Below are 14,646 nucleotides of genomic sequence, written 5' to 3'. Positions count from 1 at the left end.
AGATATACAGCAAAACAAATAACTCTGAAAGGGGACAAACAATTGAAAAACGATAGCGACCATGTGGATCCATTACTGCATATGAGTCAACAACATACTGTACAAGCGAATACACTGTAATTAAAAAATGAAGTGAAAAGCACTATTGTTTATTGTGAATGTAAATATACATACAACTGTGGAAAAATTATAAAAATGTATATATAAATATGAACTGATCCACATATAGTAGGCAGTTAAATCGTAGTGCTGTATTCTCTTGGTGAGAAACTATAACTAAATATACAGATGATGGGAGGCTGCCAGGGGTGGTCCTCTGATTAATCAAAATCAGATAAACATATGTAGCACCTGTTCCCCCCTGTATCTGAAGATCTGGTCACTACATGGGTGTTTCCCTGGGTAATGTAGCTCACCTGCTGGTTCAGGAGGTCTTAGTGGCTCCGCAGTTGTAGTTTGGGAGCAACAACAGGGCAGGCTTTCTCTTGGTTCTTACTGTGCAGCTCCTCCATATCACGAGGATCCTGCTGGATGTAGGATGGTCCCCACAGGCAATACTCCATTCCAATAACCAAATACCATAGTTGGTCCAACTGCAGTTTTATTGTATAACAGCATGATCGTCCTCCAGCCCTGAAGCAGACCCCAGGGGCTTGAGGCCTCAAGAGCCCCTCCCAATCTCCTTGACCCTCTTGTAGGGAAAAGAGTATCACACTGTCCCATAATCAACCACCTCAATTTGGTGGAGTGTCAGCTTTTATACCCGGGGGAAGGGCTTGTAACCCGTCCCATAACAGGGCAGGCACACCATATACATGTGACCCAGTCAGTACCCTTCCCAGGTATGACACTGTAACTGCCGGTTTAGGCCTGCCCCTGGATAAGGCAACATAGTACCCATCCAGGCTGCAACTACAGGCTAGGCCCTGTGCAGGAGTTTAACCCCAACACTGCCTGCTCCTATCTGGACTTATAGTGTTGAGGCCAGTAGAAGGCTATAGCCAGGGGAACTTGCCTACTGTACACATACAATGAGAAACAAGCACCTCCAAATAAATATAACGTTCAGAACTGTTACTATGATGATGGAGGCTGGATCGCGTGAAAAAAATAATCACCATCATCATTGAGAAGTGCACCACTTTGTTTCCCCCCTGCTGGACTTCCGGTCGTCCATTTCCTTTAACCGTGCGCACGTCGGATCCAGAGATACTTTGTGGAGGTCATGAGTACCCTATACCACTGTTATTGATATTTCATCCTTCTCAGGACTGTTCCTACTCTAGGAGTTACATACCCCTAGCCCCATAGGGATCTGTCCCTGGCTCACAGCTGTGAGTCTATGGATAGTCCTACTGGGCAACATACTATTGGGCTTGTTATCTTTCCACAATAAGAGTTATTTGTTATATACATACTGAATATCTTCAAATACAGTGTCCGGATTTACCTCAATTCAATTACATTTATTGCAGTCATATCTGCATGGGTCAGATATATATAAAGACTGTGGACCCACAGCTGTGGTTATTTTTCTGATGCACTGACACTTAATTCTCTGCTCCAGGATTCTCTACCTGTTACTAAGTAAAAACAGTGAAATAATCCAGCAAGTAAAGGGAATAAAACCGTACTGTGTTTATAAAGTCCTGATGTGAACATCTGATGTAGTAGGACTCCCCAAATAGCAATCAGGTGGACATCAGGACATGGAAAAGGAAGGTAACAGAAAAACAATGTGATACTGTATACTATAGGAGATGTGAGATGGCCAATGGGTGGGGGTAAGGGATGGAATAGAAATGGACAAATATAAGAAGATAGGGGCAAAACAAACAAGGGGTTCAGCCGAAACAGAAAATAGATACCACAAGACAAACAAATATATGAATAAGATTAGAATTGTCTTAAAAATCAATAACAATTTATTCTAATAAAATTGGCATAAAGTATTCAATTATCAAGTAATTGAAAGGTGACGTTTAGCAGGATGTCTTCAGGCAAAAATTGAAATCCTGCTTACAAGAAGTAGGATAATTATAAGCGCTGAGTACTATCAGTACACTGGTGGTGCTTGCATATGGACAAGAAAGTCACTGATATGGAGTTGGATCCCTCGGGCAAGATGGAAGACTGCAGTATGACCTGCCCATCAGGCGGATGTGCATCCATTTCTGCGTCCCGGTGTGGAATGATCAGATGTGCAGAAAGAAACCGGTCTCTCGACTGTCCGGGAGAACGTCACAGGCATGTCCGCTTGTCTGATGCTCTGCGTGTGCACTGGAAATGTGAACTTTGACCCTACGCATTTCGTGTTTTGCATCACTTTTTTAGGGGTATGTGAACAAGAGAGGTTAGTATCTAGTTATACAGCCAATCCAATTAACTTGTCAAGGGCTTGAGACTAATGGCACTTACAGATGCAACAGTCGGTTCTGGCCCAGCATCTGAGGAAAATCCATAAGCATTTCACAAACACTCTGCAGCATAGTCCATAGACGCTGTAATGGCCCATTGGATTAACACAGCAGGTCCCTGCATTTGAGTGGAACTTGCAGCCCGGTAGGATTCACGCAGTGTGAGTCCCATTCAAATGCAGAGACCCCCGCTGTGTTCCTCCAGAGGTGTTTAGAGGAACCAGTGCAGGAACGCAGCATGCCCGTGTGGAGATTTTACCAACGTCAGGGGTTAGAAGGGCAAGAACGGCAGAGAGAAAGCGGGGTATGTAGATCAAGAGAGGAGGATAGGGCAGAGTTGTAGTCCCTGACCAGGTTTTAAAGTCTAGAGTAGAGGAGAGGGAGGAGAGGGAGGAGCGTAAAGTGGAATCAAAAGCTGGTAGGTTAATAGAGTACAGGTTCTCTGCAGAGGTGAGTGGTAGATGGAGGTGGAGAAGGGGAAAAGTGAGAGAGAAAATGAGATGAAATGATGGTCAGAGAAAGGAAGGGGGAAATGGAGAAATCAGAGAGAGAAAAGATTTTAGAGGAAACCAGGTCTAGGTAGTGGTCATCTTTGTGGGTGCTGGCTACAGTCCACTGTTGAAGGCCAAAAGAAGAGGTTAGAGAGAGAAAGCAGGAATCAGAATGGAGAGAGGGGTCATCAATATGGCAGTTGAAGTCTCCAAGGAGAAGAACAGGGGAGGCAGAGGAAAGAAAGAAGAAAAGCCAGGATTCAACGTAAGAGAGAAAGACAGAAGGGGGATGAGTAGAACAAGGTGGACGATAGATGACCACCACATGGACAGAGAGAGGAGAGCAAATCTGGACAGTGTGAGCTTCAAAGGAGGGAAAAGTAAGAGAGGGAGGAATAGGAAGGAGTTGGTAATGGCAGATAGAGGAGAGGAGAAGCCTTACGCCTCCACCCCTGCCATCAGGGCACGGAGTGTGGGAGAAAGAAAGGTCACCATAAGAGAAGGCAGCTTCCAGTGCAGAGTCAGACTGAGTGAGCCAAGTCACAGTTATAGCAAACAATAGCAGAGAGTGAGAGAAAAAGAAGTCATGCACAGAAAGGAACTTGTTGGAAAGGGAGCATGCATTCCAAAGGGCACAGAAGAAAGGGAGAGATGAGGGAGGTTGACAGGGGATGGATATGAGGTTAGAGGGGTTGACACCAGAAGGAGAAGAAATTGCATTTGGGAGGCAAGGATGAGAGGATGAAGGAATAAGACAGGGACCAGGATTGGGACAGATATCCCCAGAAGCAAGGAGGAGAAGCATGGAAAGGAAGAGAGAGGATGATTTGTAGGGGTGTGATTTAGTGCAGGGGGTATAGCTGTGTAGTGTCAGTGGGCGCAGGTAGAAAAGGAGTGCATGTGAACTGAGAAGTGGCAAATGAAGAAGAGATGGAGATACAGTATATAAATAGCATTAGAGACATAACGAAGCTGGTAGAAAGAAACACATATTTTATTTAATTTTTGTAATTTGTGTATGTATTTTAAAGTCAAGCCCATCAGCCATTATTTTATATATTTTCTAAGTGCTATTAGTCTCAAGCACTTGATGAGTTAAACGGATTGGCTATATAAATAGAGACTAACCCCTCCTATTCAGAAATCCCTGAGGAAGTGATGCAGTCACGAAATGTGTAGGGTCCAAGATCAAATTTCCAAGGTACATGCAGAGTATCATACATGCACACACAGATGCGCTTGTGACATTCTTACAGGTGAGCGAGAGACCGATTTCTTTCTGCACATCTGATCCTTCCACAATGGGATACAGAGACGGGTGTGCATCCACCCGATACTGCAGTCTTCTATCTTGCCCGCGGGATCCAACTCTATATCAGTGGTCTTCCTTTCCATATGCAAGCACCACCAATGTACTGACAGTACTCAATGATTATATTTGTCCTACTGTACTTCTTGTAATTAGGATTTCAATTTTTGCATGAAGACAACTTACACAATGTCACCTTTCAATTACTTGATATTCGAATACTTCATGCCAATTTTATTAGAATAAATTGTTATTGATTTTTAAGACAATTCAAATCCTATTCACATATTTGATTGTCTGTCTTGTGATGTCTATTTATATGTTTGATCTGTACCCCTTGTTTGTTTTGCCCCTCTCTCCTTGTGTGTGTCCATTTCTATTACTGTCCAATGCCCCCACCCATTTGCCATCTCACATCTCATATAGTATACTGTATTACACTATGTTTTATCTATCTTCCTTTTCCATGACCTGACATCCACCTGATTGCTATTTCGAGAGTTCTACTACAGTACATCAGATGTTCTCATCAGGACTATATCAACACCATATGGTTTTTAAGTCCCTTTATTTGCTGGACTATTTCATGGTTTGGACTTGGTAACAGTTCTTGACATCATACATTGTAATACTTTATCGTTTTTATAGTACATTTTCCACTTGAGACTGCTGATTATGTTATTCTAATAATTGCTTTCCTGTATAACACTATGTTGACTGTAGAGCTGAAAATATAAATTTTCTGGCATTGGCAAACGTTCTAACTTTAAAATCAATTGTACACAATCAGAGGCTCTGAGCCTAAACCTCTCGACAGAAGTCATAACCCTTAAAAAGCATTTCCAACATATGGAAAAAGGATAAGTTAAAGTACCTCATGTGTTCGTAACTAAATCATCTAACAAGCTTTACAAATCTACAAACTACCCGGCTTTATTTAAGAGGCTTAAAAAAGATTTTAACGGTCCTAAACCTTGTGTGGACATAGAAAAACCAGATATGGCTCGTTAGAGAGGATAGACCCCAAAATCAAGGGATCATCCAATCCTAACCTACTCCCTACAAATCTGGGATCAAATCTGCAACCAACAACAATAAAAAAAATCTCATCCACCCCGTTGCCCTTGTCCCCAATCATGAACAACCCCAGATTTGCACCAACATTCCATCCTCAGTCCTTCCCCAAGTGAAGGACCCTGGGCATTACTAAAATTAAGGACTCCCAGCTAGGCAATAGGCTAAAGTCTTTCTATGAGTTATAGTTAGAACACAAGATCCCTAACAAACATTTATTCCAATATTTACAGGTGAGAAACAACATCTACTATCCCTACCATAACAGATATTTTTAGGCCACTGATGACCTGTGAGCATCTTTCTTCAGAAGCTGAATACCACAAAGGTATGATAGCCCTGTTTACCAGATGCTAATATCAAGTCCCAATCAGTAAACCAACCAAAATCTTATCAAGTGGGAAAAATACATGGGTGCAAGTCTAGAGGAGGAGGAGTGAGAGGAGATTTTTGAGAGGGTGGCCAGGTAATCTAGATGCTCATCTATAAGAGAAACAAATATTAAGGTCCTCCACAGATGGCACTATACCCCAGCACGTCTTTCCATTTCCCCCCTAACTCTTTTCCACTCTGTTGCCAAAACTGTGGACACGTTGGTACATTTAAACATACTGTATCTGGTGGTCCTGTCCCAGAATTTCACCATACTGGAGGAAAATCGGGAGATTGATGTCCCAGGCTACGGACATTGTCCCTCCCTGGGATATGGGAACTTTCCTGATTAACAAACCCATTGAGCAAATAGATAAAAATAAGGACTCACTGCTTAAACACATGCTCTTGGCTGCCAAGGCGGTGATAGCTATTCATTGGAAACAAGAAAAACCGCCAGACATCAATATAGTATAAAATAAAATGAATACCATAATGCTCATGGAGAAACTCACAAGTATCCTTGAGGAAAAACATAACAGCTTCCACAATATATGGGAACCATGGAGAGCATATGTGAGCTGACCTGTTTGATAGGGAGACCTCCCCTCCGAGTGGACAGAGTTGGGTAACATGCAAAGGTTTTCTCGAGATTTCTCATTAAAAGGGTGTTCTCTTCTTTGAATACTTGTATCTATATGCAATGTATTACCCTGGCAATGGACCTTGCCCATTTTACCCACCCCCCTCACGCCCCCTATTATGTTCTGTACCCCTCCCCCTATGTGCAAAACCAATAAAATACAAGTTTAAAAAAAAAAATGGCATTGAGTTGAATGTTAAAATAAACAGAGGTAGTAAGTATTATCTAATACTACAGAGCGGATTTATTAAAAAGAAACACCCATGTAAGATATTTCTTGGATTGCTCCTTTAAGGCTTTTAATTGTATTCTTATTTATATGTAGAATTCTCATAAATAGGACATAACCATATTGCTCAGATACAATCATAATGCTGTAATGTTACCAGCAATAGATGCACCATTTGAAGCTTGATGTCTTAAAAATAAGGATAGTTTAGTTATGCACTAGATATAGCAGACATTGAACAATCTGAAAAGATTTTAAAACCTTGACATATGGCCTCAACTCCACAGTGGCACCTTTGTCGCTATGGGCCAGGTGATCGCTATTACGGTAATAACATTGCCTTCATTTTCCCGGCACCAATGCAAACGGTAGACTTTTTCCTCTTTTCTTCTAACTGGAGCCATGTATCTTGGGAAACTGCACCTTTCACGCCAGGCATTATTCTTTCAGCCCTATGCAGGTAAAAATGTCTCTATAATAATGTTTTGATACTATAATATATAACAAGTACTAAGAATGTAATCGTAAAGAAAGGTTCATACGATATCTACATTGTCAGTTTTTCCTTTAGAAAAAAATAGATTTATATTAAAAACACCTTCTCTTTATTGTTACTACAACAAATATATTGTGTTTACTGTTTGAAGATGAGGTTCACAAGCTTGGCCCTCTTATTTTCAGGATTTGACTTTTCTATAATTGATCCCAGTGAGATAGTAAACCCAGCATTTCTGTGTTTTTATCCTATATTGTAAACAATATTGTGTAAATACCTGTACATTTTTACATTTGAAATCAACTTTCCAAATGCATGTGGTTTGATTTTAGCATCTATAAGGGAGGTTGCATAGCATAGTGGTTAGGGTGCCAGCCCTAAATACAGAGACTTGTGTGCTCAGTTTCCTGTAGGAGCAACTTTACGAGATTGTTATCACTGTTGTATGGTGTATGGCTTCCCAGCATTGTACTGTACTTGAAAACTAGATGTATTTTCATGTGTTCTTTCATAATGAAATATCTTAAGACCAGATGTGTGTTGGTTATGTTCTTACCCTCACCATTGTCTCTAAGAACTAGTGACAGGAGTATATGCTTTTTTTTGTTTCCCTTTATTAACAAGTGTAGGATTCTAATATGTTGTAGGATGTTCTTATCTGTCAACTGAAGAGCCCCACTCTCTTTGCTGTATTCCCTTTACTTTCATACAGCAAATAGGATCTGCTGGATAGATTCATCATCACAATGGTGGGTGTTGTTTACGTTACAAATGAATAAAAAATGGCAAGTTGAGTTGTAAAGAATGTAATTTGCAGTTTGCTGAGGTCAATTTGTGGTGCTGTACTATACACTTGTCGCCCCGGAGTAGCCCGCAGACCAGACCTGTCCCTAGAACTGAGGTGCCAGGTATGAATACACACACCAACAGAGCGAGGGACGTGTCCGGTTTGGGGTATTGAGTGGTGCCAGGCCAGATGGGGAGTATTGCGTGAATACTTGCCGGTACCGGTTTTACCAGAAGAATGGTCGTTGCCGCTGCCGAGATCAGGGGTAGGAGAAGTACGGAAGAGTCGAGGTGAGAGCCTTGGTTGAGGGGAGCCAGAAGGTACGTAAACAGGAACAAGCCGAAGTCGAGAGCCAAAGGGGGAAGTGTGCCAAGCCGCGTCAAAACCGAGAGAATCAAAGAACAAGCACTGTGAATCACCCATACAAAAACTGTGACGAGCGAGGAAGCACAGGACAGAGAGGGTATATAAAGCTGGAACAGCCAACCAGGAGAGGGGGTGTGCCTGGAGGAGCCCAGGGAGCTTCAGCGCATTGGCTGCTGTTCTTAGAGCCCAGGTGACACTCAGCAAGAGCCAGATTGTAAGCGTGCGTTGTTTGGGGGCGGAGCCTGAGTGGAGGTAAGTTCAGGGGCTGTTGTGAGTGCACTGTAAGTCTGACGTGCGCATGAGAAGAAGCAATGTGAGGTGCGCGCATGCGCGCGGAGCGGTGATTCTGCGCCAAAGGCTGCAGCGTAGAGCATGGGGAAAGAACCTCATGGAGCGTCATACCAAGCCGAGGGGTAAGCGATGCAGCTGAAGGAGGCTTGCGTGGTAGTAGCAGAAGGGTCAGTGCAGTGTAAGGAGAGAGCTGTGAGTTCTGCCTGTGGGGCTGTGTGCTCACATTCTTAATAGTACCCCCCTCTTCAGGATCGGCCTCAGGACGATCAAAGAATGGCTTCTCCGGAAATTTCCTCCTAAAAGTCTTCAGGAGGCTGGGTGCATGGATGTCTTTGAGCGGAACCCAAGACCGCTCCAGTGTACCAAAAACTGAAGCTGCCCCCTGGAGACGCGGGAGTCCAGTAAGGCTTGTACCTCGTACTCTTCATTATTGAGTACCGTGACTGGGTCTGGCTTGCTGGTCTGTTTGGGAAAAAAACGATTGGCAATGTGGGGTTTTAATAGTGAGGCATGAAAAACGTCTGGGATCCTCATGGAGGATGGTAGTTTAAGACGAAACGCCACTGGGTTAATCTGCTCCACGACGGGAAAGGGACCCAAAAACCTAGGAGCCAATTTAGGAGAAGGAATTCTCAGGTGGATGTTTCTAGAAGAGAACCATACTAAATCCCCTGGCTTGTAGTTTGGTGACAGCCGACGGTGGCGATTGGCCTGTAGACTAGAAGTATCGGCGGCCTTGTGGAGAGACGATTGTGCCTTGGACCAAATGCTTGGAGAGTGGAAATCCGTTCGTCTACCACCGGTACCCGAGAAGCAACATTGGAGGGTGAAACCCATAATTGACAAAGAATGGAGACTCTCGAATGGATTCGCTTCGGGCCGAATTGGCCGTCTATTCTGCCCACGGGAGGAGTTGGGACCAATCATCCTGGAAATCGGAGATGAAACATCTGAGGTATTTTTCCAGCGACTGGTTAGTTCTCTCTGTCTGTCCATTGGACTGGGGGTGGTATGCAGAGGAGAAGGAAGAGACAATTCCCAGTCTTTTAGTGAAGGTCCTCCAGAACTTGGAAATGAACTGGGATCCTCTTTCAGAGACAATGGAAGACGGGATGCCATGGATCCTAAAGATATGCTCGGAAAAAATGTCTGCTAGGGCGGGAGAGGAGGGCAGTCCCTTGAGGGGAATGAAGTGGGCCATCTTCGAAAACCTATCTACGACAACTAAAATGGTGTTAAAGCCCCTAGACCTAGGGAGATCGACTATAAAATCCATGGAGATATGGGACCATGGACGAGCAGGCACTGGCAATGGGAGAAGTCCCTGAGGTCTCTGAGGAAGAGTCTTGTTCTGGGCGCAAACAGGGCAAGCGCGAGTGAATTCCGCAATGTCTTTAGACATACTGGGCCACCAAAAGTTCCGACGAATTAAGTCTAACGTCCTTCTGAAGCCCGGGTGACCTGCGGTTTTAGAAGAGTGTCCCCAAATTAGGACCTCTGGAACAAATCTGGGCGAGACGAAGAGTCTGTTAGAGGGGATCTCTGTGTCTGAAGGGATCTGTTGCTGGTCCTTTTTGATCTTGTCTAGAAATTTGAAGGTGGAAGTAGTCAAAATTCTTTCGGGAGGTAGGATGGGTTCCAAAGATGCCTCAGGCCTGTCTTCCGAGGAGTATTGTCTGGACAACGCATCTGCCTTCACGTTCTTCGTTCCAGGGATGTAGGATAGGTGATAGTTAAAGCGAGAGAAGAAGAGTGCCCAGCGAGCTTGGCGAGGGCCGAGGCGACGTGCTCCTTTAATATACAGTAAATTCTTGTGATCTGTTAAGATAGAAAATGGCTCTTTTGACCCTTCCAACAGATGTCTCCACTCTTATAGTGCCATCTTTACAGCCAATAACTCCCTGTTGCCGGTGTCGTAATTCGTCTCGCGGAGGAAAATCTCTTGGAGAAATACGTACAAGGATGAAGTTTATCCTAGGGGGAGAACCTCTGTGATAGTACTGCCCCTCTACCGCAGTCCGATGCGTCAACTTCTATTACAAAGGGAAGATCCGTGTTGGGGTGGCGCAGGATCGGTGCCGTGACGAAGGCGTCTTTAAGAGCCTGGAAGGCGGAGATAGCTTCGGCGGAACAGACAGAAGGATCAGCCGCTTTTCTAGTCAACGCCATGATGGGGGCCACTAGGGTAGAGAAATTACTAATGAACTTCCCATAGTAGTTCACAAATCCTAAAAAGCGCTGGATAGCCTTGAGAGTTTCTGGTCTGGGCCATTCCGTAACTGCCTAGAGTTTACCTGGATCCATCAAGATTTCTTTGCCTATCTATGGCTGAGATCTCATTATCACATTTTTGTGCTGTTTCAAACCAGCAGCGGGTACGTAGAGCCAGGATGGGGGCGGATACAGTCTCCGTTGTGATCACTCCTCCCTTTGTGGCACTCCCCTAGGGGCGTTCCTCAATAGTGTTGGGGAGATTGCGTGATGGCTGGTTACTCCCCCGTTCTGAGCATGCGCTTGATGGTTAGATTCTATTGGCTATGACATGGACGTGACGTCACAGATATCGCGAGATTTGGCAGCCATTGCTACATAAATGTTCTGTATACCGTATGAAAGCACTTCTTGATAAAGTGCTAGACACGAAACGCGTAGAAGGGTTGCATCCCTTGATTTTATGATGCTTCATTAAAGATTACATATTTTTGGCCAGACCTGTTCTTCTTTTTGATCGCGGTGCGCTGAATCACTCTCTACATCGCTGGATCCATCAAGAAGCCTTCGTCCGAAATAATGTAGCCCAGGAATTGGGTAGAGCGTTGATGGTAGGTACATTTCTCTAGTTTGGCGTAAAGGTGATGTTTGAGTAGACATGAGAGGACGTATGAGGTGTGACGAATGTGATCCTGGAGATTTTTGGAGAAGATCAAAATGTCGTCTAAGTAAACAATAACAAAGATGTTGAGCACCTCACGAAATACGTCATTAATAAAGTCCTGAAAGACTGCCGGGGCGTTACATAAACCAAAAGGCATGACGAGGTACCCATAATGCCCACTGCGGGTGTTGAAGGCCGTCTTCCACACGTCGCCCTGCCTGATGCGGACCAAGTTGTAAGCCCCACGGAGATCCAATTTGGAAGAGACCTTGGCCCCTCTTAGTTTATCGAAGTCAGCTCCTGCGAGAGAAATAGGAATCGTAAGTTTCTTAGGCAGTGCCTCCTTAGGAAGGGGACGAGAAGAGATAACACCCACTGAGAGCTCCTCCATACTCACTGAGCGTTCCCATTTCCCGGACACAAAGGGCATGCACGGACCAGATGTTCAGGGGATCCACAGTAGAAGCAGAGTCCGGCGGCGTAACGGAGTTGTCATCGTGGGTTCCAGATCTGTTGCACCCCTAATTGCGTTGGCTTGGGAGACTCCAGTGCCAGCTGCTGTGATGAAGACGATCTAGGAACCAGAGGTGAGTCGGGGGAGAATGCCTGGAAGGTTAGTGGCTGAGCATGCTGACGCGCCGAGCGTCGTACCTGGATGCGTTGATCAATGCGTATGGCCAAGTCGGTAAGCGCCACCAGTTGGTCTGACCTGGGTTGCCGAGCAAGCTCGTCCTTGATGGACTCCGAGAGACCCTGACAGAAGATGGAGATGAGAGCCTCTTGTCCCCAGTTCATCTCGGCGGTGAGCGTGCGAAACTCCACCGCATACTGTGTCACCAATCTTCGCCCCTGAGTTGTCTGGAGGAGGGAAACAGACGCCATCTCCCGGCGCGCAGGAGAATCAAAGACTTGTCGGAACTCACCCTTGAAGGCTAGGTAGTCTTGTGTCAGGTCCGGGTGCAACTCCCAGACTGGCGAGGCCCATGCCAACGCGCTGCCAGCAGTAGATTGTACATGTAGGCTACCTTCTTCCGACGGTGTCTTACTGAAGGGGTGCCATTTCAAATTGAACCTCGCACTGGTTAAGGAAACCTCTGCACTCCTGCGGGTTGCCGGCGTACGGCTTGGGAGACGGTATCTTCACGTCCATACTGCTGGGTCTGACTGGTTCTGCAGCATGTGGAGGAGAAAGAGGTACAGGTGCTTCCGGTACACGAGCCGAAAGTTTGGCCATTTGGCGTGTTAGGCCCACAATCTGGTTGGCTATGGCCTGGTTTTGCTGAGAGATTGCTTGCCTCAATTCGGCCTGGTCTGCGTCTTGTGGGCTCGTCATATTGTTACTCCGGAGTAGCCCGCAGACCAGACCTGTCCCTATAACTGAGGTGCCAGGTATGAATACACACACAAACAGAGCGAGGGACGTGTCCGGTTTGGGGTATTGAGTGGTGCCAGGCCAGATGGGGAGTATTGCGTGAATACTTGCCGGTACCGGTTTTACCAGAAGAATGGTCGTTGCCGCTGCCGAGATCAGGGGTAGGAGAAGTACGGAAGAGTCGAGGTGAGAGCCTTGGTTGAGGGGAGCCAGAAGGTACGTAAACAGGAACAAGCCGAAGTCGAGAGCCAAAGGGGGAAGTGTGCCAAGCCGCGTCAAAACCGAGAGAATCAAAGAACAAGCACTGTGAATCACCCATACAGAACTATGACGAGCAAGGAAGCACATGACAGAGAGGGTATATAAAGCTGGAACAGCCAACCAGGAGAGGGGGCGTGCCTGGAGAAACCCAGGGACCTTCAGCGCATTGGCTGCTGCTCTTAGAGTCCAGGTGACACTCAGCAAGAGCCAAATTGTAAGCGTGCGGTGTTTGGGGGCGGAGTCTGAGTGAAGGTAAGTTCAGGGGCTGTTGTGAGTGCGCTGTAAGTCTGACGTGCGCATGAGAAGAAGCAACGTGAGGTGCGCGTGTGAGCGCGGAGCGGTGATTCCGCGCCGATGGCTGCGGCGTAGAGCGTGGGGAAAGTACCTCATGGAGCGTCGTACAATGCCGAGGGGTAAGCGATGCAGCTGAAGGAGGCTTGCGTGGTAGTAGCGGAAGGGTCAGCGCAGTGTAAGGAGATAGCCGGGAGCTCCACCTGTGGGGCTGTGTGCTCACATTCTTAATAACACTATATCCTCATAGTCAATAATTGGCATTAGCATCAGCTGTGCAATGAGCTTTCTGACCAATGCGAATAGGAACTATTAATTAAATAGCGAATGTTGCCATGCATTAAAAACTAAATGCAATTTAATGGGATTTTTTTTAAAGGGGAGTTTTCATGATATTTATTAAGAATGATCTATTCAGAAAAATCACTACAAAAAATATCTAATTTGTATGTACTTATCACATCAAATGGTTTTTTTTCTGCTAGCCCCAGTCAGGCAAGATTGAGATGGGGTATGGTGAGATAGAACCATAGATAACATTACATATAACCCATTTAACAATATATTAACCTCATAGTAGTCCAAGTGGTTCCTAAGATTAACTAATCACTAATGTCTACTAAGGGGTTAATATTGAACACAAACTACACTACCTACCCCACTTGGCTACATAAAGGGGCTAGTAAAGCATTGCCATGCAATGCTTTACTAGCTGCTAAGGGAAACAAAGGGTTAACGCCTACCACTATTCTAGCAGGGGCCTAACCACCCTCCCAAGGCTACTACACCCAACACCCATTCTCCTAACACACCTCACCCTCCCCATCCAGCATAATATAAGGAGACTACATACATAAAAACATCATACAAAATACATACATTAACAATAGAATTATTAAACATGATTAACAAAACAAACGAAACATTTACCCATTGAGTGTCAGTGTAGTTACCTAGGCCGTCTCAATGACAGCCTAGGTAGTCACATTGGCACTCAATGGCAGCCTGTATTACCCCATCCATGATGAAGGCCCTTTTGATCTTACAGGCTGGAGTCCCCAGAGACAAAGGGCTGATGTGCAATCATTAAAAAAGCCATAAAATAAAAGTAACATCCTACCCCCTTTTATGTTCTGTACCCCACGTCCCAATGTACTTAACAAAAAATGCAAATAAAGAACAAGTTTAATTTTTTTTTTAAAAAAGCCATAAAATTAATCCAGAGGCCCGACGGAATTAGACATTTGGTCGCGGTCGTCTAGCTGCGACCAAGTCTCTGCCGGAGTTTGGCGTCAGATAGACCCCTCGCCTGCTGCTGGATGGTCAGGCGCCAGCTGCTTCTCCTATAAGGTAAGTTAATTTAAGGGGGTTA

The sequence above is a fragment of the Ascaphus truei genome, chromosome 2 (assembly GCF_040206685.1).
Source record: "Ascaphus truei isolate aAscTru1 chromosome 2, aAscTru1.hap1, whole genome shotgun sequence".
Classification (NCBI taxonomy): Eukaryota; Metazoa; Chordata; class Amphibia; order Anura; family Ascaphidae; genus Ascaphus; species Ascaphus truei.
This window is presented reverse-complemented; position numbering follows the sequence as displayed.